Genomic DNA, 26,165 nt, shown 5'->3' with positions numbered 1-26,165 from the left:
GTGAGGATTGACTGGAGCACAAAGGATGCTTCAGTCTGACTTTATTAAACTCTGGGACCCTGTGTCTCCGATTAGATGGTAAAAATTCATATTCGCTGTTCATGGTGGGGGTCAGAGATGATGTTGTTGGACAGCCTCACTAGGTTGTTATTATTAAGAACGACTTTGTTTGTTGCATTTGACAGAACAACGGTGTGTAGTTTCGTTTTTATAACCTTCCTGTTGTTCACGGGTCAATGATCAGTTTAAAAAAAAAATGTATATCAGAATAAGAGGTAATTTCCTCAAAAAAACAAACAAACATGGATGGTTCCGTACAGTATGATGTTCTTTTAAAATCATTCAAAAATGTTTGCCTCTTATTAAACTATAACAGTTGGTTCCCTTTTGTGTAAATTAGTTCTATTGAGCTTTAAAAAAAATGGTGGTAATAAGTCAGAATGAAGTTGGCATTAAATGTGTAACACAGATTTAAGTTAAGATTATTTATACTATATGCTTGATAATCAGTCCAACCGGAAGGACAAAAGTTGTATGGGAAAAAAACATTTTAAATCAACAACTAGCTTCATATATTTCAGGGCTCACATTATGTTTAGATTTAGTTTCTAGACTTCCAAATCCTCTGCCAAGTCACACCAGCAGCCGAAGTAAGCCAACCCTTCCTTCCCTTTAATAGGTATGTAAATGCAGCTCGCTCAGGGAGACGGCCCATATGGCCTGACTATTAAAAATCTTGGATGTGTCATCATGTGACACATCGGCTGACTGTGTGGTATTGTCAACGACAATATAAATTAGAATGCATCGTTACAACTCATTGAAAGTAGTTTTTTTCTTGCAAAGAACATATGGAACCATCCACGTTCTTCCTTTTTTTGGTGGCAATTACACAAAATAAGACTTTACCCCGATATAAAAACATTGAGAAACCGGTCAAATTTTACAGAAGGACAACAGGAAAGATACAAAAAACATTAGTTAGTATTTTGTTCAAATATAAACATAAAAACGGTAATTTTCTTAAACAGTCAGTGTGATACCAGGGGCCACAAACAGACAGACAGACAGACAGACAGACAGACAGACAGACAGACAGACAGACAGACAGACAGACAGACACACAGACACACAGAGACATTATTTTGTCCCACCAGCAGTGTTGTCAAGCATTAAACAAGTTACAAATATTTAAAAGATACAATAAGGTAAGATACATCTTGCAAGTTAGCACACTATAAATAAAGTTGACATGAGACCAGAGCCCTGGAGCAGCTCTTTAGCCTCTCTCCCAGGTTGTGTGCTGTGAGGACAGTGCTGGATGGACTGGGACAGGAAGAGCCATTCATCACAGCATCAGCTCCTCAGCTGGCAGTGTCACTGATGGACTGGCAAAGGCCTCGCTTTAAGCCCCCGGCCCCCCCACAGTCTCACTGATAAGCCCCTTGCCTGCCATCAGCCCCTGCATTCCACTTCCATTTCTCTCCTTTTCCAGGCAGACGTTCCCAGGAGTGACAGGGAGGCGTTGGGTGGCTGATAGCGGGAGTAATTAAAAGGACTGATTAGAGTGACGGAAGGAGGACAGTCTGGGAGAAAACAAGAATCTCCCTCAAGACAGAGAGGGGGGAGAAACCGGGGAGAGGTAGGAAATACAGTGCAGATATCATGTCAGATCAGTCTTCAAGTTAAACGTTTTTTATTCCCTCAGTCCCTTCAATTGGGGCAGTATCTCAGGGGAGGCACTCTCACAAAAACAGAATCTGTGTGCGGAGGAAAGTCGATGTGCTCCACTGAGAGCGTCTCAAGGTAAAGCCAAGAGCAACACTGTGAGGCCTACCCCCCCCTCACATATCTGTGTTTTTCCTTCATGCATACATATTTTCCATGATTCCATTATTTAGACTCAAACTGTGAATATGAAGAGATATAACATGGTAGCATGTTTATTTAATTAGAGCAATTTGTGAGATTTCAGTCCAAAAAGATATATAAATTAAAGTAAAAATAAACATTATGACCCTTACACAATCCAAAAGGGTATAATATGAGAGGTAGACTGAATTACTTTAAAGGCATGTGTACTTTCAAACATAACAGAGGATTAAAAAGAAGACCTGAGGCCTGTACTACGAAGCTGGTTCAACCTAACCTGGATATGTTGGAGTTAGCCGGTTGGCCCAATCCAAAACATACGCGCTCTGGCTAAGCTGTACTACGACGCTGGTTATCAAGTGGATCGCTCAAGCCAGCCGTGTCCTATCTAGTTAGGTGCGCGTTCACATGAAAGGGGTGGTATTTGGAGCATTCGACCAATCACAAACATGGAGAAGCGTACTGACAGCGCAGCGTCATACTTCCTGAATGAAAAGTGAACTTTAATATTAGTCAAATATGAAGAAGTTAAACTTTAAACATCCATGACTTAAACACTTTATTCAGGATAAAAGCCACATAGCTGCACCTGCAAGGTGAATACAGCTGGTAAAAGAAAAAGCGTTTGAATGCGTACATTAACAGGTTTATGATATCACTGCCCCGTCTAAGACACGAGTGGATCTGACTTTAATTACATTTGACTCGAGTGTTTCGTCAACTTAATGTGTTGCTTAAAATAATACTTCTGCATACAGTATGTGACACTGTGAGTGTTGCATGGCCAGATACGGCTCAAGAAGCTGACTCAGATAAGGAAATATATGATACATTATGATGTGATATGATATGAATGATAATGGGACACATCGACGTCTGCACTCACAGTGCCGCGGACTGTACTTAATGTTACTCTGATCCGGTTACTTATGTCGTGGCAGATATTTAAGTAAGCTTTCTTAACTCTAATGTTATAATAGTCAGATTGCTCTGAAGATGGGAGGTGATATTCTATTAATTTTCACGTTCACACAGTCAGTTGATTTTGGCCGGCCGTCTTTCCTGCAACGGCAGTTTTTCTGTATTTCCTCTATCCTGTAATATGACTTGATCGCTTTAAACTCCGCACACGGAGCTCTGATTGGTCAGCAGGCGGTGCTTTCACTGAGTTGATCTCTTAGCCTGCCACCTAACCTGCTCCGGAGCAGGTTTGCCGCTCAGCATAAGTTACCATGGAAATCTAGCCTGCTAAAAAGAGAACCAGCGTCGTAGGACCGGAAAGCCCGAGATTTCCCTGAAGTTAGCCGGCTAAGTGAAAATCCAGCTTCGTAGTACAGGCCTCTGAAGGCAGTGGCTGCCGGCCCATAGGGGCACTAGGGGCGCCGCCCCACCTCTTCTAGATTGTCATTAAAAAATATTGTAATATTTTAATGAACAAGGTGATAAGTCACGTGTTTCCTGCTTGGGGCGCAGAAATCTTTGGCCATTGACTCTCGTTATAAGTGGTGCATGCGCAGTCCGCTCCTCTTCAATGCTGTTGTGCACTGTCAAAAGTGCTAAGTCAGTCATGTTTTATGTTGTTATTCTTGTATTGTCTTTCACTTCCTGTTTTGTTTTGTCACGTCTCTTTTCAGCTTCCTTGACTCCCTTTCCTAATGTGTTCTCCCGCACTCATCAGCATCAGCCCTGCCCCTGATTGTTTTCACCTGTGCCCTGTTATCTCCTGTTTATATTCCCCTGTTTCCCTCTGTTTGTTGTCAGTTTGTCTTGTCCTGTCCTCATGCCAGAACTCTGCTCATCCACGATTGCCTATCTTGTCACTTGCCTAAATTACGCTCCTGAAACTCTTTCGTAAGTTTCTGTCCTCATGTTGTGAGCGTTTTATGTTATGCCTATTTGAAACCTTTTTTGTCGCCTCGATTAAGAGTGTTGTTTTTCTTTTTGTATACCCTTTTTTGGCAAATAAAGTATATCAATTATACTTTACCTCTGGCTCCTGGGTCGTGCATTTGAGTCCTTATTTCCTTGTGTAACCAAGTTCGTAACAGAACGAACTGACCACAATGGACTCAGCCGACCCAAAAACTCTTCACGCCGCACTGTCAGCCCAAGGCGTGAGGGTCTTTCACCACGAGAAACAGCTGGGATTAATCAGCCAAGGAGTGAAGGTACTGGTAGGAAACCAGGCCGAGCTCCAAGTTTCCGTCTCTGCACAGATACGACAGCTGACGGATCAGATGCAGCAGTTCATCAGTCACTTTCAGACTGCTCCGCCGATGACGTCAGTCACCGCTGACTGCTTTCATGTCGCGGATCCTGTTGACGCTGTCAACCCGAGCCAGGCTCTTTCCTCCTCACTACGGCTGGCTCTTCCGGAGAGGTTCTCCGGAGATTCCATAAATTGCAGAGCTTTCCTGGTGCAGTGCGATCTGCATTTCCAACACAACCCAGGGGCTTTTTCATCAGACCATGGTAAAGTGGCGTTCATTGTGTCCCATTTAACGGGAAGAGCTGCAGCCTGGGCTACTGCATAATGGTCCTGAGACACTGAGCTATGTTACTCATTAACCGACTTTATAGACACTGAGTCGTATTTTTGATCACTCGTCACCTGCTACAGAAGCTAGCCGAAGGCTACTTCAGATGCGCCAGCACAATCGTCAGGTGGTGGATTATGTTATCGAGTTTCGCACGGCGGCAGCGGACAGCGGGTGGAATGTTCCAGCTCTTCGCAACGCTTTTCTGACTGGGCTGTCAGATCCAATCAAGGACCAGCTGGCTCCTCTGGAGGTACCACGGGACCTGGAGTCTCTCATCGCCGTTTCCATCCGGATCGACAACCGACTTCGGTGAGACTGTTAAACAATTGAACTGCTGAAACAACTTCAAAAACATTCATCTGCTACTCAGTAATATGTATCTAATATCTAATATATATCATTCCAATAACTTGTATATAGACTCGTACTGCACTATTCCACATGCTCACTTTATTTTATAACTATATTTCTTTTTGTATTGCTCTTGCTATCTGTATTGTTATTATGTTGCATTGTTGGAGAAGCCTGTGACATAAGATTTTCAACAACATAATTACTCTGTAGCTATGTCAGTTTGACAATAAAGAACCTTGAACCTTTACAGTAACCCACTGCACAGAGCCTATCCAGATTACTGTGGATAATAATCATACTGAAACTATGCAGTTTCACATTTTTTTATCTGCTCAGCATCCGATTATTCTGGGTTTTCCGTGGCTAAAGATCCACAACCCACACATTGACTGGCGCTCAGGAAAAATTAAGGAGTGGGGAGAGGATTGCATTAACAGGTGTAAACATTCACGCTCTGTTAAAGCACCAACAGACCCTAGTAGGATCATCATAGATCACCCAGACTATCCTGACCTACAGAAAGTACTGATATGTTATCACGATCTAAAGGAAGCCTTTAACAAGTCAAAAGCCATGACGCTACCTCCTCACCGACCTTTTGATTGCCCCATTGATCTCCTACCGGGGGCTCCCATTCCCAAGGGAAGACTGTATTCAATCTCAAGGCCAGAGAGAACGGCAACGGACGAGTACATTTCCTCTTCTCTCAAATCAGGGATTATCCGCCCTTCATCTTCCCTAGCTGGAGCGGGGTTTTTCTTCGTAGGAAAGAAGGACGGTTCTCTGAGACCTTGCATAGACTACAGCCCTCTTAATGACATTACGGTAAAGAACCGCTATCCTCTGCCACTCATGCTTTCGAGCTACTTCAGACTGCCAAGATATTTACCAAGCTGGACTTAAGAAATGCTTATCACTTGGTTAGAATAAGGAAGGGTGATGAGTGGAAGACAGGATATAACACTCAGAGCGGTCACTATGAATACCTTGTAATGCCTCTTGGACTGTGCACCGGCTGTGTTTCAGGGTTTTGTGAATGAGGTTTTGCGGGAATATTTGAATGTTTCTGTGTGTGTGTACCTTGATGACATTTAGATTTTCTCACCAGACTCTAAGTCCAATGTCCACCATGTCCGTCAGGTTCTGCAGAAACTACTCGAGAATCAACTGTATGTCAAGGCAGAGAAATGTGAGTTCCACGCAGAAAACTTCTACAGAAAGTTTATAAGAAACTTCAGTTCTGTTGCTGCTCCTCTGCATGTTCTCACTTCTCCTAAGGTTCCCTTCAAGTGGACTCCCCAGACGGACGTCGCTTTCCAGCGCCTCAGGGAAAGGTTCACCACAGCTCCCATTCTCACCATCCCGGATCCCCAGCGCCAGTTTGTGGTCGAGGTCGATGCTTCCAATGAGGGAATTGGAGGAGTATTGTCCCAAAGATCCGTGGAGGACAACAGGATACACCCATTTGCCTTCCTGTCGCGTAAGTTGACGATGGCAGAGAAGAATTATGATGTGGGGAAAAAATAACTGTTAGCTGTAAAAGCTGCTCTTGAGGAATGGAGACACTGGTTGGAGGGGGCAGAGCAGCCATTCTTAGTCTGGACAGACCATAAGAACCTGGAGTACATTAGAAAGGCTATACGCCTCAACTCCCGCCAGGCCAGATGGACTCTATTTTTCAGTAGGTTCAATTTCACCCTCTCTTTTCACCCCGGATCCCAGAATCAAAAGCCTGATGCCTTGTCTCGCCTTTTCGAACCAGAACCACTTGCTGTAGAGCCCAAGACCATCCTTCCCTTAAACCGTATGGTCGGAGCTTTTTCCTGGCAAATAGAGTCGGACGTTAAGCAGGCTAATATGTTGAACCCGGCACCTAGCGAGTGTCCAAACAACCTGCTCTTTGTTCCTGTGTCTTTCCACTCCAAGGTCATCCACTGGGCCCACACGTCTGTGCTCTCGTGCCACCCTGGAGTTAAAAGGGCTATGTGCAGGATTTAAGCAGTGTTTCTGGTAGCCAGCCATGAAGAAGGATGTGCAGGAGTACGTAGTGGCTTGTCCGGTGTGTGCTTGCAATAAAACCTCGTTCCAGGTCAAGATGGGCCTGCTCCAGCCGCTGCCGATTCCTCAACGTCCCTGGTCAAACATATCTATGGACTTCGTGACAGGTCTCCCATCGTCCAGAGGCAAAACTACAGTCCTGACCGTGGTGGATCGATTCTCCAAGATGGTTCATTTCATTCCTCTAACCAAGCTTCCCTCTGCCAAAGGTAGCGCAGAGGTCATGATGAATCAGATATTTAGGATCCATGGATTCCCTAATGACATTGTTTCCAACAGGGGTCCACAATTAATTTGCATTTGAGTTCTTATTTCCTTGTGTCACCAAGTTCGTAACAAATGCAACAGATAGGAGCAGCTCGGGGCGCACTAAACTGCGCCCAAAGCAGCTGTTGACACCACCAACAACTAGGGGGCAGCAGGAGCCCAGAGTGAGTGATTGACGTTTGAACGAGAGAGAGTTAGACGGAGACGGAGTGTAAACAAAACTAGATAGTGAATATGGAGAAGGAAAATGATGTTTAATCACTTAAAGATCACTGTCCTCCTTTGAGAGGAGGACACTGGAGGGAAAGCTGAGAGTAACAGAGCTCGGACCTGATCAGCCTGACATAGGCAGGAGTTAAGGACAGAGGAAGGCAGTATACGTGCTCTTTTTCAAGGAGCTGGTTTAGCAAGAAGGCTGGGCTAACTACCTGTAGCAACACCAATGCTATATTTAGCTTCCCCTGCCTCCCTTTTCAAACGTCAGGATCAGACCAGTCTATGGACCAGACCCAGCATGGATCCAGACAGATGTGAGTGACTTAAAGCACATATCAGAAAAAACTAAAAAGCATGAACAGACTAGAGTCCACATGGATGATGCTATGCGACTAGCCATGTTTAGGAAAGCTGTCCTATGAGGGCTACAGGATAGGGATCAGTAAGCATAATAAGGAGGTTGACAAAAACAGGCACTAAAATAATGCACTGTAAAAACGGTTCCGATGGTGAAGTCAACAAAACTCTATTTTCTAATGTAATTTACTTGCCCTAAATAAATAAAAAATCAATGTGCATTTAAATAAGTAACACTTAAAGGTGGGGTAGGTAAGTTTGAGAAACCGGCTCGAGATACACTTTTTGTTATATTCCATGGAATGCTCTTAACATCCCGATAGCAATGAATATCTGAAGTGCTTTGACAAAAGATCCATAAAAAAATTGTCATCTGTGGAAGCCGTAATACTGTAAAAAGCACGACCAATCATTTTAGCCGGCCCGGCTAAAATAACTGGATGGCCTACCTGCCTGTCAGCCTTCCATCTGTGCACAAACTTATCTCGTGCCCTCATTGGTCATGTGCGCGTTCCTGTGTGTTGGAGGAGGGGCTCTTTAAGGAAGTGGCAGATTTTCTCCGGTTGTGTATTTTCAAATTCTAGCGATCTCGAGCCGGTTTCTCAAACTTACCTACCCTACCTTTAAGCAACAATGAGAACATGTTTTAAGAACTCATTCATTTGTAAATTAATAGTCACATTTTCTGAACTTTCTTATAAATAAGTTTTGGAAAACTTCATAAAAATGCTTTTGTCAACGCCACGGTCATGACACGCCCTCAAACAAAAATACCGCGGTGTGAGACTTCCTGTTCCTCTTTACAGCTATTCTTCGGCAGCTGTACATGTGCTTGCGTCTGATTCTCTTCCAATCATCGTAAAACCAGTAAGCATACCACCTGAGTTATTAATTACTGCTTTTTAACTAGCAAGTGTTATTTACTTTTCTTGTATTCACTGTTTCGAACGGAACATCAACATTTTAATGCATGCCAGCGCCAATACTGCTGTTAAAGTTAGACTCAGCCCTGTCATGCTCATGTAGTCTATTTTTTTGCGCAAATGGTGTAGGGCAAAGTTTGCATCAAGTGCTTACCAACACAATTCTGTTAAAAGTGGTTAAGTTAAGAGTACGTATTAAGAATCAACTCCGCAAACTGTTCCCCTATGCCGCTCCTAAGTGTTGGCCGGGCTCCATCATGCGGCCGCGGGGCTCAGAGGCTCTCCTGCCGTGCATGTTGTGCGGTAAAATACCTCCGCTAGAACTATTCCCTACTACTTTATAACCCAACGGTTATGTAAGAGTAAGTCACTAATGCGCCTATTTGATATTAATTCCTCTGTATGTATTTCACCATTTGTTTTACTGTGAGCAATGAATTATCTTTCTACAATCTAGATGTGTACCCAATTCAAACTCATAGTCTGCAGTTACAGCATCGAGTTGTTATTATACAAAATTAAGTGCAAACTACATTTTTCATGCTTATGCAACGCTATAGATGCACATCCATGTTGGAATCTGCAGGAGAGAACGTTAGCTCTCAGCAGCCAGTGACGGAGGTGCCATTGACTTCAGTTAAGGTGCATTCAGGCGCAATTCAGTAAAAGTGTGTATTGGGCGAAGATGCATTTTATAACGTCCGCAAGATGTGTTCAATGTAGTACAGTAAAATGCAGTCTTTATCGAGAAATATCAATAAATACAGTTGTATTAAGGAGATGTTTTACTACAACATAAAGTAGATATTAGACAGTATGCAAACGAGATAAAGGAGTGTATATTGAAGTAATTAGGATCTGCTGTGTAGAGAATCCTGGAATTTTACTGGTATCTACCTATACCCTCCTTAATAAATGCCATCCTTATAAATGTATATAAATACAATACCGTTTTAAATGATACTTGTGTTTTAATTATGTTTGATTCCATTAATTGAATTAAAGATGTTTTAATGAATTCTACTGAAATGATTGTTACATTGTCATCATGTAACTATTTTGTTCTTTTATTTGCCTCCCCAGAAAACAGTCACACCTCCTCTTGAAGACATTTAGCCTCCTACTATGGACTTCAGGTTCACATTAGGTAAGCCCTCAAGTGTGTCAGACTAAAGTTGTTGTTTCAGAGGTTAATTCAAGACGTGTTATGTTTACATTCTAAAAAGTGAGCAACATTACAACGTATCCATTTCTATTTTTTTAATCACAGATGGGATGGACATGTAAACTATGCAGCGCTAGTGTCACCACTCAAAGTGATATTGTAAAACATTATCGACTCCATCATGGAACCTTTGGACCGAATCATGCCTTGCCCTGCATTCATGTAGACTGGCCATACTCTTTTAAAAGCTGGAATGCTCTGCGCTCTCACTTGTCAATAAACCACGTGGAAGTTGAATCGCTACCACAAGAAGTAATTATTTCCTTCACCTGCCAATTATGTCAAGGATCTGTATTTTCTTCTGAAAAAACATATTTTTAACCTATAGGCCATCATTTGAAACACAATGAGACTATAGACTATGTCTTCGCAGGTTGCAACCATCAAACAAATGTATATGGGACTTTTGCAAGCACACTCCCCATACATTACATGACTTCAAACCAGGAATTCTGTCCCAAGAGCAGTGTAGGGAAGAATTTAATGCTGAAGATGAAAATGATGTCAGTGACGCTAATAATGCATTAACAAATTTGGATGTGCCGTTTGAAGAAGAATCTAATGTGCTTATTGAGCATATAGCTGCCCTATTGTTAAAATTGGAAAGGGTCCATAATGTCTCTCTAAAGTGCATTGATGAATTGGTAGAGGAGCTTCACTTCATCTCAAATTCTGCACCAAAAGCTGCCATAAAATAAATAATTGTTTCGCATTTTCAGAGGAATAACCACGGTGTTAATGACGGATTTGTTAATTCTCTAGTGGAGGAACTGTGCACATCCAATCCACTAAGTACAGCATTAAGTGCTGGTGGTCCTCTTTCCTCATCATTTAGAAGAAGACAGTATTTCAAAGAAACATTTGATGTTGTTGAACCAGTTGAATACATCCTGGAACCAAATGAAAAGAGAAGTTTCCAGTATGTACCTATTCTTCAATCTATAAATCAGATTTTGAAAAGTGACCACCTGAGAGAAAAAGATCTGAGTACAGAACAGAACCATTCATCCTCTACGACATACGGTTCATATCAGGACAGTACATTGTATAAAGAGAATTCGTTTTTTTCTGAAGAACCAAGAATTAAACTTGTACTGTACGTGGATGATTTTGAGATTTGCAATCCACTTGGAACATCGAGAAAAAAGCATAAAATGACTGCTGTATACTGGGTCTTGCACAACTTCTCCCCTTCTCGTTCTACTCTCAACTCGGTATAGCTAGCACTTTTATGCAAAGCAGTCAATGTCAAAAGATTTGGCTATGCTACTGTGCTTGAGCCTCTACTAAAAGACATTGCTGTCTTGGAAAATGAAGGCATCTTTATTTCCAGTAGTTGGAAAAAAGTGAAAGGCACTGTTTTGAGTGTAGTTGCTGATAATCTTGGGGCAAACTCTATCAGCGGACTTGTGGAAAACTTTTCTGGCCCATAAATATGCAGATTTTGTCTTGGCGAGAGATCCGAATATCAAAACAAGGAGTTGAGGTTAGGTGCTTTTCCAGCTTGCACCAAAGAGGAGCATGCCACTCATATAGTCAATGTTGAAGGAAACTCTGATTTAACACACTGCTACGGAGTTAAAAAGGCTTGCCCATTGATTGAAAAACGGAGCCACTTCCACTGTATAACTGGCTACCCGCCTGATGTGTTGCATGACATTTTTGAGGGCATTGTTCCCTTGGAATTAGCTGTTGCCCCAATCCATGATGATGAAAGCATTGCTTACCTTGACTCAACAATTTGTGAACACCAACACAGGTTCTCTGAAGTATTTCCTGAGCGAAGATTAATCCCGAAGCACCACTTCTTGGAACACTATCCTGCTTTAATAAAAGCTTTTGGACCAGTGATAGCTTTCTGGACAATGAGATTTGAGGCCAAACACAGCTACTTCAAACAAATGTGAGGCATACTGGCAACTTCAAGAACATAACTCTATCCTTGGCTACAAAGTATCAGCTCATGATTGCCCACCACCTGCATTCCACAACAGGAGTGGCTGCCTATAGTGTTGTAACGGACCGTCTACACAGCAGCGTTAAAAAAATCTTCTAACGCTTCTGCCCATTCACTTTGAATGGGGTGACGTCACTTTCCCTCACTTTTCGCCGAACTGCATTGTGGGCAGGCGAGCGGAGATTTTCAGGATTTTCAGGATTCAAAGTTGAACAATGTTCAACTTTTGAGGCTGAGGTGGAAGCGTCAGCCAATCAAATCCCGTGTATGCAAATCTGACCGTTCAAGCTCTAGCCAATCAAACGGCGTGTATGCTGGGAGAGACATACCGCAGGTAATTTCCTCATATTCCAAAAAATGGAGGAGAAATTAGCGGTAGGGAATCAATCACCCGGTGCTTTATGACCAGACCTACCGGGATATAAACCGGAGGAGCCAGGCATGGAGGGAGGTGGCAGAGACAGTGGTAGGTTTTCGCCTGTTTTGGGGAGTTTATATCCAGTTTACTTCAGGCTTTTTTGCTTCGTATGTCGCGGGCGGGAGATTCATGTGATTGGTTGTTCGTGCCTTGCTCGCAAAAAATCCTCAAGCTTCAGATACGCCCACCTCCAAGATTTTTTTAACGCTGCTGTGTAGACGGTCCGTAAGAGTTACATCGATGCCATTAGATGTTCTGCATGCAAATGTTCAGGAGTATATCAGGCGTCTATCTACTTTTCAATCTCATGTTCAACTGGCCAAGACAGTCACCTTCCAGGGAACAAGGTACTCAAAAGGCATGATTGTGGCTCATGGTTGTACTGCTGGTCTTCCTGATTTTGCAGAGATTGTGCAGATTGCTTTACTTGGAGAAATTGTATCTTTCATTGTAAAAACAACAGATGTTCTGGTATGATGAACACTATCGGGATTTCATCTAGAGAACACAGATCATGTAGCTCTTATCACACAACAAAACTTTGTTGATATTTGTCCTGTATCTGTCTATACTGTGGCAAGAAAGCGCATGGTGACATTAAAGCGTTACATCTGCCTCAAATGCTAAATTTCCATTCTTGTGTTCCAGACATGGAAGAAACAAACGTGCAATTACGCATCCACATTGACCATGAAGTTAGGACAAGTGACGTTTTTCGCCCATATTTATTGACAAATGATTGATCAATTCAGCTTACAAAAGACAGAACTCATTCATAAATTGTCCGTGTCCGCTAGTGTTGTTTGCGACCGCTTTACATTTCCTCAGATGACGCGTTTTTCCCCCCGATATCGGGGGTGCGGTGTAGAAGAGGTTAAAAGGTCACCCATTATGCAAAATGCACTTCCCTTGCATGGTTGCCATGGTTGCCCTTCTGTTTATTCTCCGCTGTGACTTTTTTTCTCCCTCCCCGAGGCAAGCGTTTGCTCCTGCTGCTTTAATTCAATGCAATCCCTCCACATCGAGGCAAGCACTGTAATTCTCTCCGGTTAGTCCACCAGCAGATGACAAACACCCACCTCTCCGCCTCTTCCAAGGAACGAGGGGACCGTGCGGCAGAGTTTCAGTTCGATTTTTTTTCGCCGGTCAACATGTCCGTTAAATTTTAAATCTTCCGGACAAAATTAGAAAAGTGCCGGTCAAAGGTCTTCTTTGTTATTTATTGAGCTTTAAAACAAATGAATAACGACTCTATATAATCATATATAAGAATAAAACACGGAGGACGGAGATCTCTTTTTCTCCCCCTCTTCTGACAGCCCAGCAGCTGATCAGAGCACGCTCCCCTCTCCTGCAGGGGGGCGTGGTCAGCTGCAGCTCACAGAATCAGCCCCCTGCAAAAACAGTGCTGGAAAGAGCAAATGGAGCGAAATGAGGCATGGCTAAAATGCATGATCTGTTTGGTATTTTGAAAAGAAAACTATATTTATTAGGGCTGTCAGTCGATTAAAATATTTAATCGCGATTAATCGCATGATTGTCCATAGTTAATCGCGATTAATCGCAAATTAATCGCACATTTTTTATCTGTTCTGAATGTACCTTAGAGGGATATCTTTCAAGTTTTTAATACTCTTATCAACATATGAGTGGACAAATATGCTTTATATGTTTGTTTATTATCATTTGAACAATGACAAATATTCTCATGAATATTAAACACAACAACCTGAACATTACAAATATTCGCCTCAATTCAACCTGGAACCTCTCTCATACAATGTGTGTGTGTGTGTGTGTGTGTGTGTGTGTGTGTGTGTGTGTGTGTGTGTGTGTGTGTGTGTGTGTGTGTGTGTGTGTGTGTGTGTGTGTGTGTGTGTGTGTGTGTGGTGTGTGTGTGTGTGTGTGTGTGTGTGTGTGTGTGTGTGGTGTGTGTGTGTGTGTGTGTGTGTGTGTGTGTGTGTGTGTGTGTGTGTGTGTGTGTGTGTGTGTGTGTGTGTGTGTGTGTGTGTGTGTGTGTGTGTGTGTGTGTGTGTGGACACTGTGATGAATCGTTGGAGCTATGTGCAGCTCAAGGCATATATGCTCGAACAGGAGCTGCCTGGACGCTGCAATCATGTTGCGCGTACGATCCGTGCTGAGTGTGCTGACTTTTCATACAATGTCACACTGTCTGGCTACCTGCATAAAGTCAAGTGCTCGGCGCAGTTGTCGGCGAAATGTCATTGAAACAGCTCCTTAAATCCGTTAGCGCAGCTAGCTAGCACCAGGTGCTAACAACAACAACACGTAAGGTGTGCCTCGCTCGCGTGAGTCGCGCCACACATACACACTCCCTCCCGGTCCTCCCGATGGCCAGTCCGGGCCTGCCGGTGAGCGTGGAAGTGTGGTCTGCCACAAGCGGGCGGCAGGAGCGAGGCTGTCAGCATCAGCTTGTCGATGGTATTTTACACTCGATGTGCTCTGAAACTACGGCGGCCGAGGACAAAAAATACACATGCGTTAATCGCGTTAAAATAATTAGTGGCGTTAATTTTTTTTTGCGTTAACGCGTTATTAACGCGTTAACTTGACAGCCCTAATATTTATATACTTTATATAGGTATGGCCCTACAATATATTGTTCAAATATAGCACGATATGTCCCCTTTAAGAAAAAATTACAATACGGGCCTTTGTCATATGGTATTACGCTGTCACATTTTTCATCTGGGCACAACTGGCCAATCACAGCATGAATAGGGAGTGCAGGTATCGGAAGGTTACAGCAATTGTTTAATGCAGCCCCCGATAGTTTCCATAGCTCTTCATTTGACAAGCACTTCCTGTGAAGCATACTGACAGCTTTACTTTCAGCACACTACACCAAGGACACGAAGTTCATATTTTGGTACTTCAATTAGGTACTGGAAATAAATCCAGAGGTACAGATCCTTTTCAGTTTTTGACATCATTCTTAGTTCCCAGTATTGGCACAAAGCAAACATTGTTTTTTGTGTGTGCTGGAGAACGAACACTCTATGATGAACTGAATATATATATATATATATATATATATATATATATATTTTGAGAATGCTTGTGACAGTTCATTAAAGAACCTGATCATTATTTTACTGCACAATCATTACGTTTCTTAGGCAGCTCGTTGTTTTCAAGGACATTCTGGGCAATTATATGACTTTTCGGGACTGACTGGTAAACTGCATCAGAGCTAATTCCATTCTCCCTTCCCCTCTCCCTCAAACCATATTTTGGATTATCTTTCTGTAGGACATGGTTGTCATTGGAGATTAAAAATGCTCCTGCCCCTACAGAAACAAATGGAGGGAGAAAACAAGTCTGACTAGAAACTAAGTAGTTAATGTTTTTGAGAGCAATAGCATTGGTTTTTGGATTTAAGGCACAAGCTGTTGCATGAGGATAAAGATGATCCTCTGCTGGGATCTGTAGACAGGAAATGTTAGTGCCTTCTTTGTGCAACATTCGGCATTAGGCGCTGACAGTGATGTAACTGCATATTCAAAAGTATAGAACTTATCACAGAAATCATTTTTTTAAATATAATTGTATGCTATTAACCGTATGCTTTCAGGTGTGTTTTGTTACTGAACATGCAAAGATTTCCTGCTGTTTGACATTGAAAGCTTTCCATTGGCAAACCAGTGGGAGGCGTTTATAGAGAGGCATCTATAGGAAATGTAATATTCTCATCACTTTGTTAGCTGGAGTAGTTCTGAGCAGAAACAGCCAGAAGAGATGTTGGATGAAAGCTGCAGAGAGGCTTAATTTGCTGCAAACCAGCACACCTCTGACACCTGAGCCAGGGAGAGAGCATCACTTACTGTGCTTTACAGCGACACAACACACTGTTCCAGCACGGCCTGAGTGCTTTGCAGTTGGATCAGCTGGGTTCAAGTACCCCCACCACTAGAAAAAAACATCCCAATTATAAAGGAGCCAAAGGACACAAGGATCCAGCCACGGTAGCTTACAGGTCCCCTGCTGGCAACGGATTTCTGCTGAATACTGGTCACGCCCTCAATGAATTTTTAATGGAAACTCCTATCACAGCACTGTCATCAGTGAACAAATGTAACTGGTGAGAACTCCAAATATGTCTTATTTACACACTGTAAGCTATAAACTGTATAGCTCAAACATTGACATCTCAATGCAGGCCGAATATGCCTCCACTTGGATTCAAGAATTATATTTTATTTTTATTTTAAAAGTACCCTTCACACTCTACCAGGGGTCTGTGGTCATTGAAAGGTAGGTGTTTATTAGGGTGGTCCTTCGTGAGAGGTACATTTTTTGAATTCATTTATGTTAAGCTCCAACCATCGGAATTCGTTATACTAGTCAAGAAAACTCTCCCGGTGAATTTTATTCAAATTCCAACAACATTTACCCCTCCCTCATCAACCTTGAAGCTTAACCTCACATAGGGTGGTCCTTAAAATTGAAAGTCGGAAAGTCTAAGCTCCAACCCCCAGAATTTATTCTATTAGTCAAGAAAACTCTCCTGGTGAGTTTTTTCCTCAATCTGACAACATGTACCCCCCCCTCATCGACCTGGGCTGCCACACCAGCAGCCACGGTGCTGCAACTGAGGCTAAACTTCAAGGTCGATGAGGGGGGGGTAAATGTTGTCAGATTGAGGAAAAAATTCACCAGGACAGTTTTCTTGACTAATAGAATGAATTCTGGGGGTTGGAGCTTAGACTTTCCGACTTTCAATTTTAAGGACCACCCTAGTGTGTATATTGCAGATGTTCCATGGAAGATTTGTATTTTAATTTTTATTAGGAGTATTTTTGATTGAGTGAAATGTGAATATTGAGAGGCTATACTGTATTCAATTCCTCATTAAACTCAGACAGACCCTGAACATACATGTCAGCAGCAACCCTTATCTCCCATACACACACACTGTCATGTGCACAAGTCATAACAAAAAAGACATATTAACTAAAATTATGCCCTGGGTTTTATTAAAATGATTCAATTAAAATAGGCCTAAACAGCACCCGGGGTAGTGGGGGGGTCTGGTGCCTTGCTCAAGGGCACCTGAACAGTGCCCAGGAGGTAGCTGGCAGCTCTCAAAGTACCAGTCCACACTGGGCTTGGTCTGTCTAGGGGACTTGAACCGGCAATCCAGTTTCCAAGCCAATTGTTATTTGGGTAAAAGATGATAAACCACTCCAACAGAAATGAGAGAGCAGAGTTCTGGCTGAGTGTCTTTACCTGTAAGGAGGACAGTGCTGCTGCTGAAGGAAGGAATCTCTGCTCTCTCGGCCTGTGGGAGAAGAAAGCAGGATGGATGTGATTTTTGATGTAAATGTGAGATCCACTAAGGGGGAGGTGGAGCATTAATATTCAGCTTGAGGTCCGGCAGAGCCCTGTTCTCCACACCTCAACGTTGACCTTCTGACCTCACAGTGAAAATAATTTGGCAGCTCCTCTGACCTCTGGCAGTTTGCACCTAGACACACACTCTGACAGCTGAATTACAACCGAGGAATCTTCACCCAAAGTAGCCACTCTCCAACGATCTACTACTTCAATTTCCATACAGTGTCACAGACTAGAGAAAGGCCAGAAGAGCTCTGACAACATATAGGTTGATATGTGTGTTCATTTCTCTGAGCCCGACACTATCTACAGTACCAGATATGAAGAAAAACACTGACACAGCACAATGTGCTATCAGCTTCAAGTTAGACCAGTTCCCTCGGCTAGTTTAGTTCAGCGCCTCAGGGGATATGACGTGAACATTAGCTGGTGACAGCACTGTGCACGAAGCCTCTGTAGCTGTGCCGTGTGAACTTTAGCAATAGCCATGGATTACATTTAACAGTCAAACTAATGTTTTTGTCTGTCATATTGAAATAAAATGATCAAGCTAAATTATTTAAAATATGTATAGAAGTGTGTACTTGAAACAAATTTATTTTTTAATTCATTTTAAATGCTTTTAAAACAGCTAGACATCTTCCTTTGTGTAAATCATATTTTGCTAGTAAATCCAAAGTGTATTGAGTATTTGTGTTCATATTCTCAGTCCCACACCAGTTAACAGTTTGTGAAGATTAATATTTTAACACTACCACTGAGTAGTTTAGTTGTTTCATTCTATATACATTTGAGTTAAATGGAAAACATCAGCTGATCTAATTTCTTAACATGTGTATTGAAAACATACTTTTTTCTTCATCTGGCCAATGAAGTCAACTATGAAGCACTGTTTGGTGAGGATAACATTTGAAATATTCACACAGATCTAAATATTGAATTAACTGGCTCAGTTCTCTTTTGCAAAGCAGTCACTGAAGTGAGTGAGATAGATCCAAAGAGTAATCTGTATAAAAGTGAGAGAGTGTAATGTGTTGGGCTGGCTCTGAAGACACACACAGCGCATGCCGCTCCAAACGTCTAACTGGAGAACTTATGTTACAGGGACAGAAATGACGCACAACAAACACAATATGTCCGCATATGTCAAACGCGGCGGGAAAATACAGAGCTTTGAGAAAATGGACGCAGCTCTGTTGAATTATACATGGAAATGGAGGAACCAAATCCACTGTGCAAGGCATTGTTGTGGCATGAATAAATGTTGCATAATTCAAATAGGCTCTCTTACATTGTGCATCCCTGTTAGCAAATCTCCACGTGGAGTTATGATGCAAAGCAGGTCAGCCGATCTGAGGGAAACAGTGTCACTGATCTAATGATGCACTGTTAATGCTTTATGTAAACACACACTGCTGCTCCACCACATATCAGCACTGGTACACACTACAAGGACAGATGGCTTTTTCTTTAAAATCGAACATTTAGCAGCAATCGTAAGAATGTTGCACCAACACTCGGGTTCTGCAGCTCACTGACATCTCAGAGGAGCTGCTTTCCTCACGGACAGATGGCTGTCATTACAGGGGGGGAGGTCATTTGAACTTCCTTAACAGCATCATTGAAAACAGGCGAAGAAATTATTCAGAACATTTATAAAAATCCAGCTGGTCACTCCAACCACCTGACAGTTCCCTGCAGCTCTGCCTCTCAACTCACAGAGTGGAGCTGAACCAGTCTCTCTGAAAAATAGATACTAAAACCTTTCAAGGCACTGAGGACATATATATTCACCAATACATGGAACAATAGTTTATTGTTATGAAATAAACTGGTGAGCCGTAGTTATGTTGAATATTATCCCTGCCAGTCATATCTACTGTGGTTTTTGCAACATCTGCCATTTTTGTTAGGTTGAGTTCTTGTTGCTTATTACTGTACAGATCTTTGTAAGCATGTATTTATTAACGTCTTTATTTATTTATTAGAAGAAAAATAGTTTCTGTAGAATTCAATTTGTAAAATCCACCAGCACACATATACTGCGCCTGCTGCCATTCAGATTTTGCACTAGACAATATTGTGAATTCGATAACATTCGATTTAAGTCAGCCCTACTGTTAACTGACTGCAAAAAATATATCTTAGCCCAACTCATTGTACAGCATCGTGTATGTCTGTTCCTGTCCGACGTGTCGCACTTATCATTCATATCACATCATCAATCAGATCATCGATCATATCACATCATAATGTATCATATATTTCCTTATCTGAGTCAGCTTCTTGAGCCGTATCTGGCCGTGCAACACTCACAGTGTCACATACTGTATGCAGAAGTATTATTTTAAGCAACACATTAAGTTGACGAAACACTGGAGTCAAATGTAATTAAAGTCAGATCCACTCGTGTCTTGGACGGGGCAGTGATATCATAAAACTGTTGTACTACACTCTGTAGTTTATTTATTTTTTAACCAGTTGTTATATATTCACCTTGCAGGTGCAACTATGTGGCTTGTATCCTGGATTATATGTTTAAGTCATGGATGTTTAAAGTTCATATTTGTCTAATATTAGTTTACTTTTCATTAATGAAGTATGACGCTGCGCTGTCAGTACACTTGTCCCTGTTTGTGATTGGTCAAATGTTGCTAACCCCGCCCCTTTCACGTGAACGCGCTCTCAGCTGGAGAGAGAAACCCTGGCTTGAGTTACCGAGTTGATAACCAGCGTCGTAGGACCGCTTAGCGAGATCTCGTTTGTTAGGGTTAGTTAAGATAACTCAAACATATCCAGGGTCTGTTGAACTGGCTTCGTAGTACAGGGCACAGGTGGCTACATAGCAGCGCTAATGTCAAAGACACAAACATTATACACAGGGGTGCACACAACTTTCTCAGTGAGGTACTCAGATGAGTACCTGGAGTGGAGTACAGAGCTTCGTGACCTCGGAGCGTGTGAACGTTGTGAACAGCTGTTTTAGCGCAGGGCTGCTGTACAGACCAACGTTAACAGCAGCCCTGTCTGTGCACACGGAGACCGACTCTGTCGTCCGGTGACCTAACCGCCTTCTGGAAAAGCTTCACAAGTACGTCGGTACGCAAATGCGCTTTGTGACACAAGTGACGGTACGCATTTCAGATTGTTGCCGCGCATGCGTACCTGCGTACCAGTTATGTGCACCCCTGATTATACATTATATTTTTATTTTACCAGGATGCAGTGACACAAATATTTGGGAAGGCTTAGCCTTCCCTAGCCTACAGTACCCGCCGCCCCTGGACGCAACCCTCCTCCACCCCCTTTTCACCTCCTGTCCCTCTGAATCCAGGGTCAAGCCAAGTCACTCCTCTTCAGACCGACCCCAACTATCCATTCACCACCACCAGTGTCTAGACCCCGGGAGATTTCATCGGATCGGTTCTCCCCTCCCGAATGATACTCCCGCTCAACGGGGCCTAATCGCCAAAACTCCATTACATTCATTTGTGTATTCCTGGCAATAAATATGTATTCTTACATCAAAACCGTCTCTCCGGATTGAATTATCATCAGTGCATAGACTTTAGTGACCATACATAAATCCCAGCAATGCTTCTGCTAAACTGAGTGAAACAGAAAACTCCTGCGTGGTGGTGCAGCGCTCAGGCAAATAAAACAATGTATCATTCACATTACACACTCCATCACAGAGTAAGTTGGGTTCTTTTAATAGTTAGGACAGAGCTCAAACCTGACTTCAGATGCTCTTACTGCACCCAAATCATGTTCAAGAAACAACTCAAACACAAGGCTAACTACTCCAGAACTTTGTCTCACTTTTAGATTCATTATTCCTTCATCATTTATAATCCAACAGCACTCCACATCATGACTCAGTCACAACTCAAGTGCCAACTTGTCTGCCTTATCCTCCCCTAAGCTAACACAACTACCACAAATAAAGTTTTTAGATGGTGAAATATATAAATAAATAACTGACTTTCCCAAATCACTAAAAACAATGCATAATCCAACTTGTAATGCAGTGGCCATGGGCCTCCATCCATCAAGATAAACATGGAGTCCTTCTCTCACTGCCAGTAAAGCAGGCAGTGTAAATCACTGCAATGGTTGAATTAAATTGCCTCCAACTTAGAAATGATCACATTCAGTTGCTCTCACAATTCATGTTTATGGTGTAAAGTGATGGGACAGCTTATTCTCAAACTGCTGGAACATGCATTATTCAAAGTCCTCCTTTTCAAGGGATCATTTTAAAATGGACCTCACTAGAGGGTGAGTATAGCTTTAGCACTCTGTAAATAAAAATCTTAAGAGCTGATTCAAAAACAAGTTTGAGTAGGTTTTAAGCCTTATACATTTTAGAAGGTTAACAATGTCTTCTGGTAACATTTCAAATTTGTAAAAAGTCTGGAAAAACTACTTTTTCATAGTTCTTGTTAACAGGAAATAATATGTATGCAATACATAAACAGAGAGCAAAGATTAAAGTAAAGTGATACATGGTCTATTGTTCATGTACATAACGTTAGCTTCTGTGGAAATGTACTGTACAAACATGCATACGTTGTATCAATAAGCAGATACAGGTGTACCCTACAGTATACGTACAAAACACCTTCATCCGTGTACGTATAAACATGTATACATGCTTGCAAGTGTTGAGCAAACTACACTGAAACATTGCAAGCTCACACTACCATCACACTGGCACTACAGCAAAGCTACCCATCCATTTAGGTTAACTAAAGCTATAATCTATACAAAGTTTAATTTGTAATAAAAAATTAATAAATTGACAATGTCTACATGGAATGGCATTTTTGTATTTTAATAAATGTTGTTTATTTCCTTCACGGCCAAAGTGCCAAAAATGAAACCGACAGATACTATTATATAACACACATGAGTTTCATGAATATCCTGACCTGGTGAAACCTTTGTGTATCACTGGTGTTTAGACAGTTGAATCGTTTACTAAAATAACTCTGTTTATGTGGAGGTGTGGAGGTCCGGGTGAATAAAACGAAGAGCATTATTACTGCATGAAGCAGAGACACGGGCACACTGAGCGGACCGAGCTTCACCTACAGCTCAACGCGCTGCTGCCGCTAACACGAGGCTCGTTTGAGATGAGCGAGACCGACGCAGACCTGCGCAATTGCGACCGCTGTCTTGCTAGTGCGTTGCATGATGGTTAGTAATTTTGTCCGACATGCTCTGGAGGCTCGACTGCATGAGACGTTGAAATCTCGCGGGACAAAGACGCCGGCACCCTTGAAAGCGAGGCGGAGCAGTTTCTCTCCACGTATATCGAGCTGAGCGCTCATTGGTGGGTTTTACCCCGTGCTGCTGATGAAACTCTCCAATTGGCTCGGCAAAGGTTTTTTGTAGTTTTTTGTCAGTTTTACGTCGTCACTTCCATTCACATTTTTCATCATTGTTCCACAATGTTTATCATCATGAAATTAATATCTATATATGTTATACTATACTTGCACTGCTTACCATTTTCATACTTTATATATCTTAGCATATTCATACTGTACACACTGTTCATACTGCTCATAGGCTACTGTGTATATCTAGTGTATTCATACACACTGTTCATACTGTTCATACTGCTCACAGGCTACTGTGTATATCTAGTGTATTCATACCCACTGTTCATACTGCTCATAGGCTACTGTGTATATCTAGTGTATTCATACACACTGTTCATACTGCTCATAGGCTACTGTGTATATCTAGTGTATTCATACACACTGTTCATACTGCTCACAGGCTGCTGTGTATATCTAGTGTATTCATACACACTGTTCATACTGTTCATAGGCTACTGTGTATATCTAGTGTATTCATACCCACTTTTCATACTGTTCATACTGCTCATAGGCTACTGTGTATATCTAGTGTATTCATACACACTGTTCATACTGCTCACAGGCTGCTGTGTATATCTAGTGTATTCATACACACTGTTCATACTGTTCATAGGCTACTGTGTATATCTAGTGTATTCATACCCACTGTTCATACTGTTCATACTGCTCACAGGCTACTGTGTATATCTAGTGTGTTCATACCCCTCACTGTTTATTCATCATTCAATTCATTCTATATTTTATTCTGTAGATTGTGTACATTACTTTTCACTTTACTGCTTTATGCACTCCTGGTTAGAAGCTAAACTGCATTTCGTTGTCTCAGTACCTGTAATATGTGCAATAACAATAAAGTTGAATCTAATCTTGAGCAGGAACAAATGTATTTACTTAGTACATATCTGACATTAACGATTAAACACATTTGTGCATTCTTTATAAATGCAAACCGAGTCAAGCCGACTCCGAGCTGTCCGACTTCAGGCGAGCTTTTTGAGACCTCCCCCGGCTGCAATCGGCTATTCTCGTCTACTTTCGAGTCGAGGCCCAGCTCATCTCAAACAAGCCTAGGTTGCGGTCGAATAGTCCATTTAGCTTAGGAACCTTCCTAACGGAGTGAAATGACCCGGAAGTACCTCAGTGCCAGCCATGATAAGAGCCGTTCGAATTCTCTAGATCAGGGGTCACCAACGTTTTTTAGGATGAGAGCTACTATTAAAAAAATAGTCGGGGGCTACTTTTACTACTTTACGTTTTTTGCAGTGTATATATTTAGCACATTTTAACATTATTATATGCTTACCTTTAACCTTTGTGTGCTGTTTGGGTCTGTGGGACCCGTTTTCAGTGTTTACTAAAAGACAATGTATGCAATTTAATTATTTTAACCTGCTTTATTTGGGGGTGGACCTCACATACTCTAGGGGAGTCTGGGGGCATACAACCCCAGGAAGATTTTTTTTTAAATGTTGAAGTGAAATGCATCAATCTGGAGCACTTTGAGCACAACATGAATTGATGAATACAGCTCTCAACACTCAGATGAAAGAGAGCTGTATACTTTTCAATAATCCAAACATCTTTAGAATATGACCACAACCAATAACAAATCATTTACACTTGTTTATTCTTATCTTATGTTACCTAGTTAGCATTCTTTCTTTTTATTTATGCATATTTTACTAATCACTCCCCTTTTAAACTGTTTTTTTTACTGTCCTATAGTACACATTGGAATGATTTCTCTCTCTCTCTCTCTCACAAATCTGGATTTGTTCAACTTTTAAAAGATGTTTGAATGGTGATATACACAGTGATAGATGTTAAGGACTAACGTTTATAATAAATACATTTGTATTTATTTTAAGATCTTTTCATACAATAATACGTATTGGGATCATTTGTATTAATGTGGACCGGAGGGAGAGGGTGACGAGCATAAGTTTCACTTTCCTTTTTTATTTAAATTCCAACTTTGGTCATGAAGAATATGTTTCTCTGTTGTCCACGTTCATAAAGCATAAAACAACAGCATCAGGGCACAGTGCAGAGTCTCTAGATGAGTTTACAGTAGTCCGTTCTTATTCTACATCATGTAGTCTGCTGTATAGAAAACTGTAGTTTCCCCACAGCAGCAGAAGCACATTCATGACGTCCGCTGGCGCATCATAAATACGTCAGATAGTGAAAGTGCAGTCGGATTCTCAAAGCACCGCAGTCTCTTCTCCTAAATCCTTTTGAATTATCTTATCCACTATCCCTTAACACCGTGACGTTTCACACAGAGGTCAAGGAATAGACGATAGGGATAGACGATAGAAGCTGATTTGTGGACTATTCGACCGCAACCCTACTGTTTCTCCTTCACATCACGTGAGACAGGGTAGCTCTTTAAAGGGACTTCCGTGCTCGCGGATGTGTAGGCTCGCGCCACGTTATCACGCGTCTCGTTAGCAGGATTAGTCGCTGTGCTCCTCAACAGTTAAAGGGGAAAACAGAACACACGGCCGGGGCTTCTAAAGGACGAGACAAACACTGAGCCAGGCTACAATTTCTAAACACTTCCAAACATACACATGCTCACACACTCACCTTCTGTGACGGGAAAAACTGTACGTTGCATTGTGGGAAGTGTAGTTTTAAAGACGTGCTGTAGAGTGAAATACACTTATGTGTCACTTTAATAAAACTACAAGTACCAAGTTGAAGGAACGTAATCTTCATGTTGCATTTACGGCAGATAGGAATTATTCTGACAGCTACGGCAGTGAATATTTTTAAATGAATTGAATCAAAAACAAATCACCCACATTACATTTAATTGTATTATTTATTGAAGTATATAGTATAATTTAGATCATAATCACATTTGTATTGCTTTCACAGACTCAAGTAGTCAAATTTAACATTTTTGACAAAAATTAAAGATTTCAATTTTGAAATGTATTTGTGACTTCCTTGAAACATGGTCTGAAATTATAGATTTTGAACTTGAAATATTGCAAAACTAATATTGTTGGGTCACTCTTTAATGCATTACTTAAACTGAAAGTGAGTTAGCCACATCTGAAACAAATCAATGTGATGTTAAAGGGCCCATGTCATGCTTTTCCGGTTATTACCCGTCCCCTTGTGTGTTATGAAGGTTTTTATGCATGTAAACGGTGTGCAGAGTCACAAACCCTCAAAGTACACCCTGTAGCGAGTAAAACTCTAACACAGAAAATACC

General features: G+C 41.7%; 1 protein-coding gene across 4 annotated transcripts in view; it reads right to left on the bottom strand.

Moving 5' to 3' along the window:
* Nucleotides 1-25,555, bottom strand: part of LOC117493439 (bis(5'-adenosyl)-triphosphatase-like) — a 562,060-nt gene extending 536,505 nt beyond the window's left edge. For 2 of the 4 annotated variants that reach the window (XR_004556966.1, XM_034143996.1), the window contains exons 1-2: nt 25,528-25,555; nt 17,438-17,489 (exon numbers count right to left, since the gene is read on the bottom strand). The gene's annotated coding sequence lies outside the window, so the exon portion shown is untranslated. Of the gene's footprint in view, nt 1-16,032; nt 16,118-17,437; nt 17,490-25,527 lie in introns of those variants that run through there. The other 2 variants (XM_034144011.1, XM_034144002.1) reach the window with 2 other exon arrangements.
* Between the last annotated feature and the right edge of the window lie 610 nt (nt 25,556-26,165).

This window comes from Trematomus bernacchii, unplaced genomic scaffold (assembly GCF_902827165.1).
Source record: "Trematomus bernacchii unplaced genomic scaffold, fTreBer1.1, whole genome shotgun sequence".
In the NCBI taxonomy this organism is placed as follows: Eukaryota; Metazoa; Chordata; class Actinopteri; order Perciformes; family Nototheniidae; genus Trematomus; species Trematomus bernacchii.
This window is presented reverse-complemented; position numbering and strand designations above follow the sequence as displayed.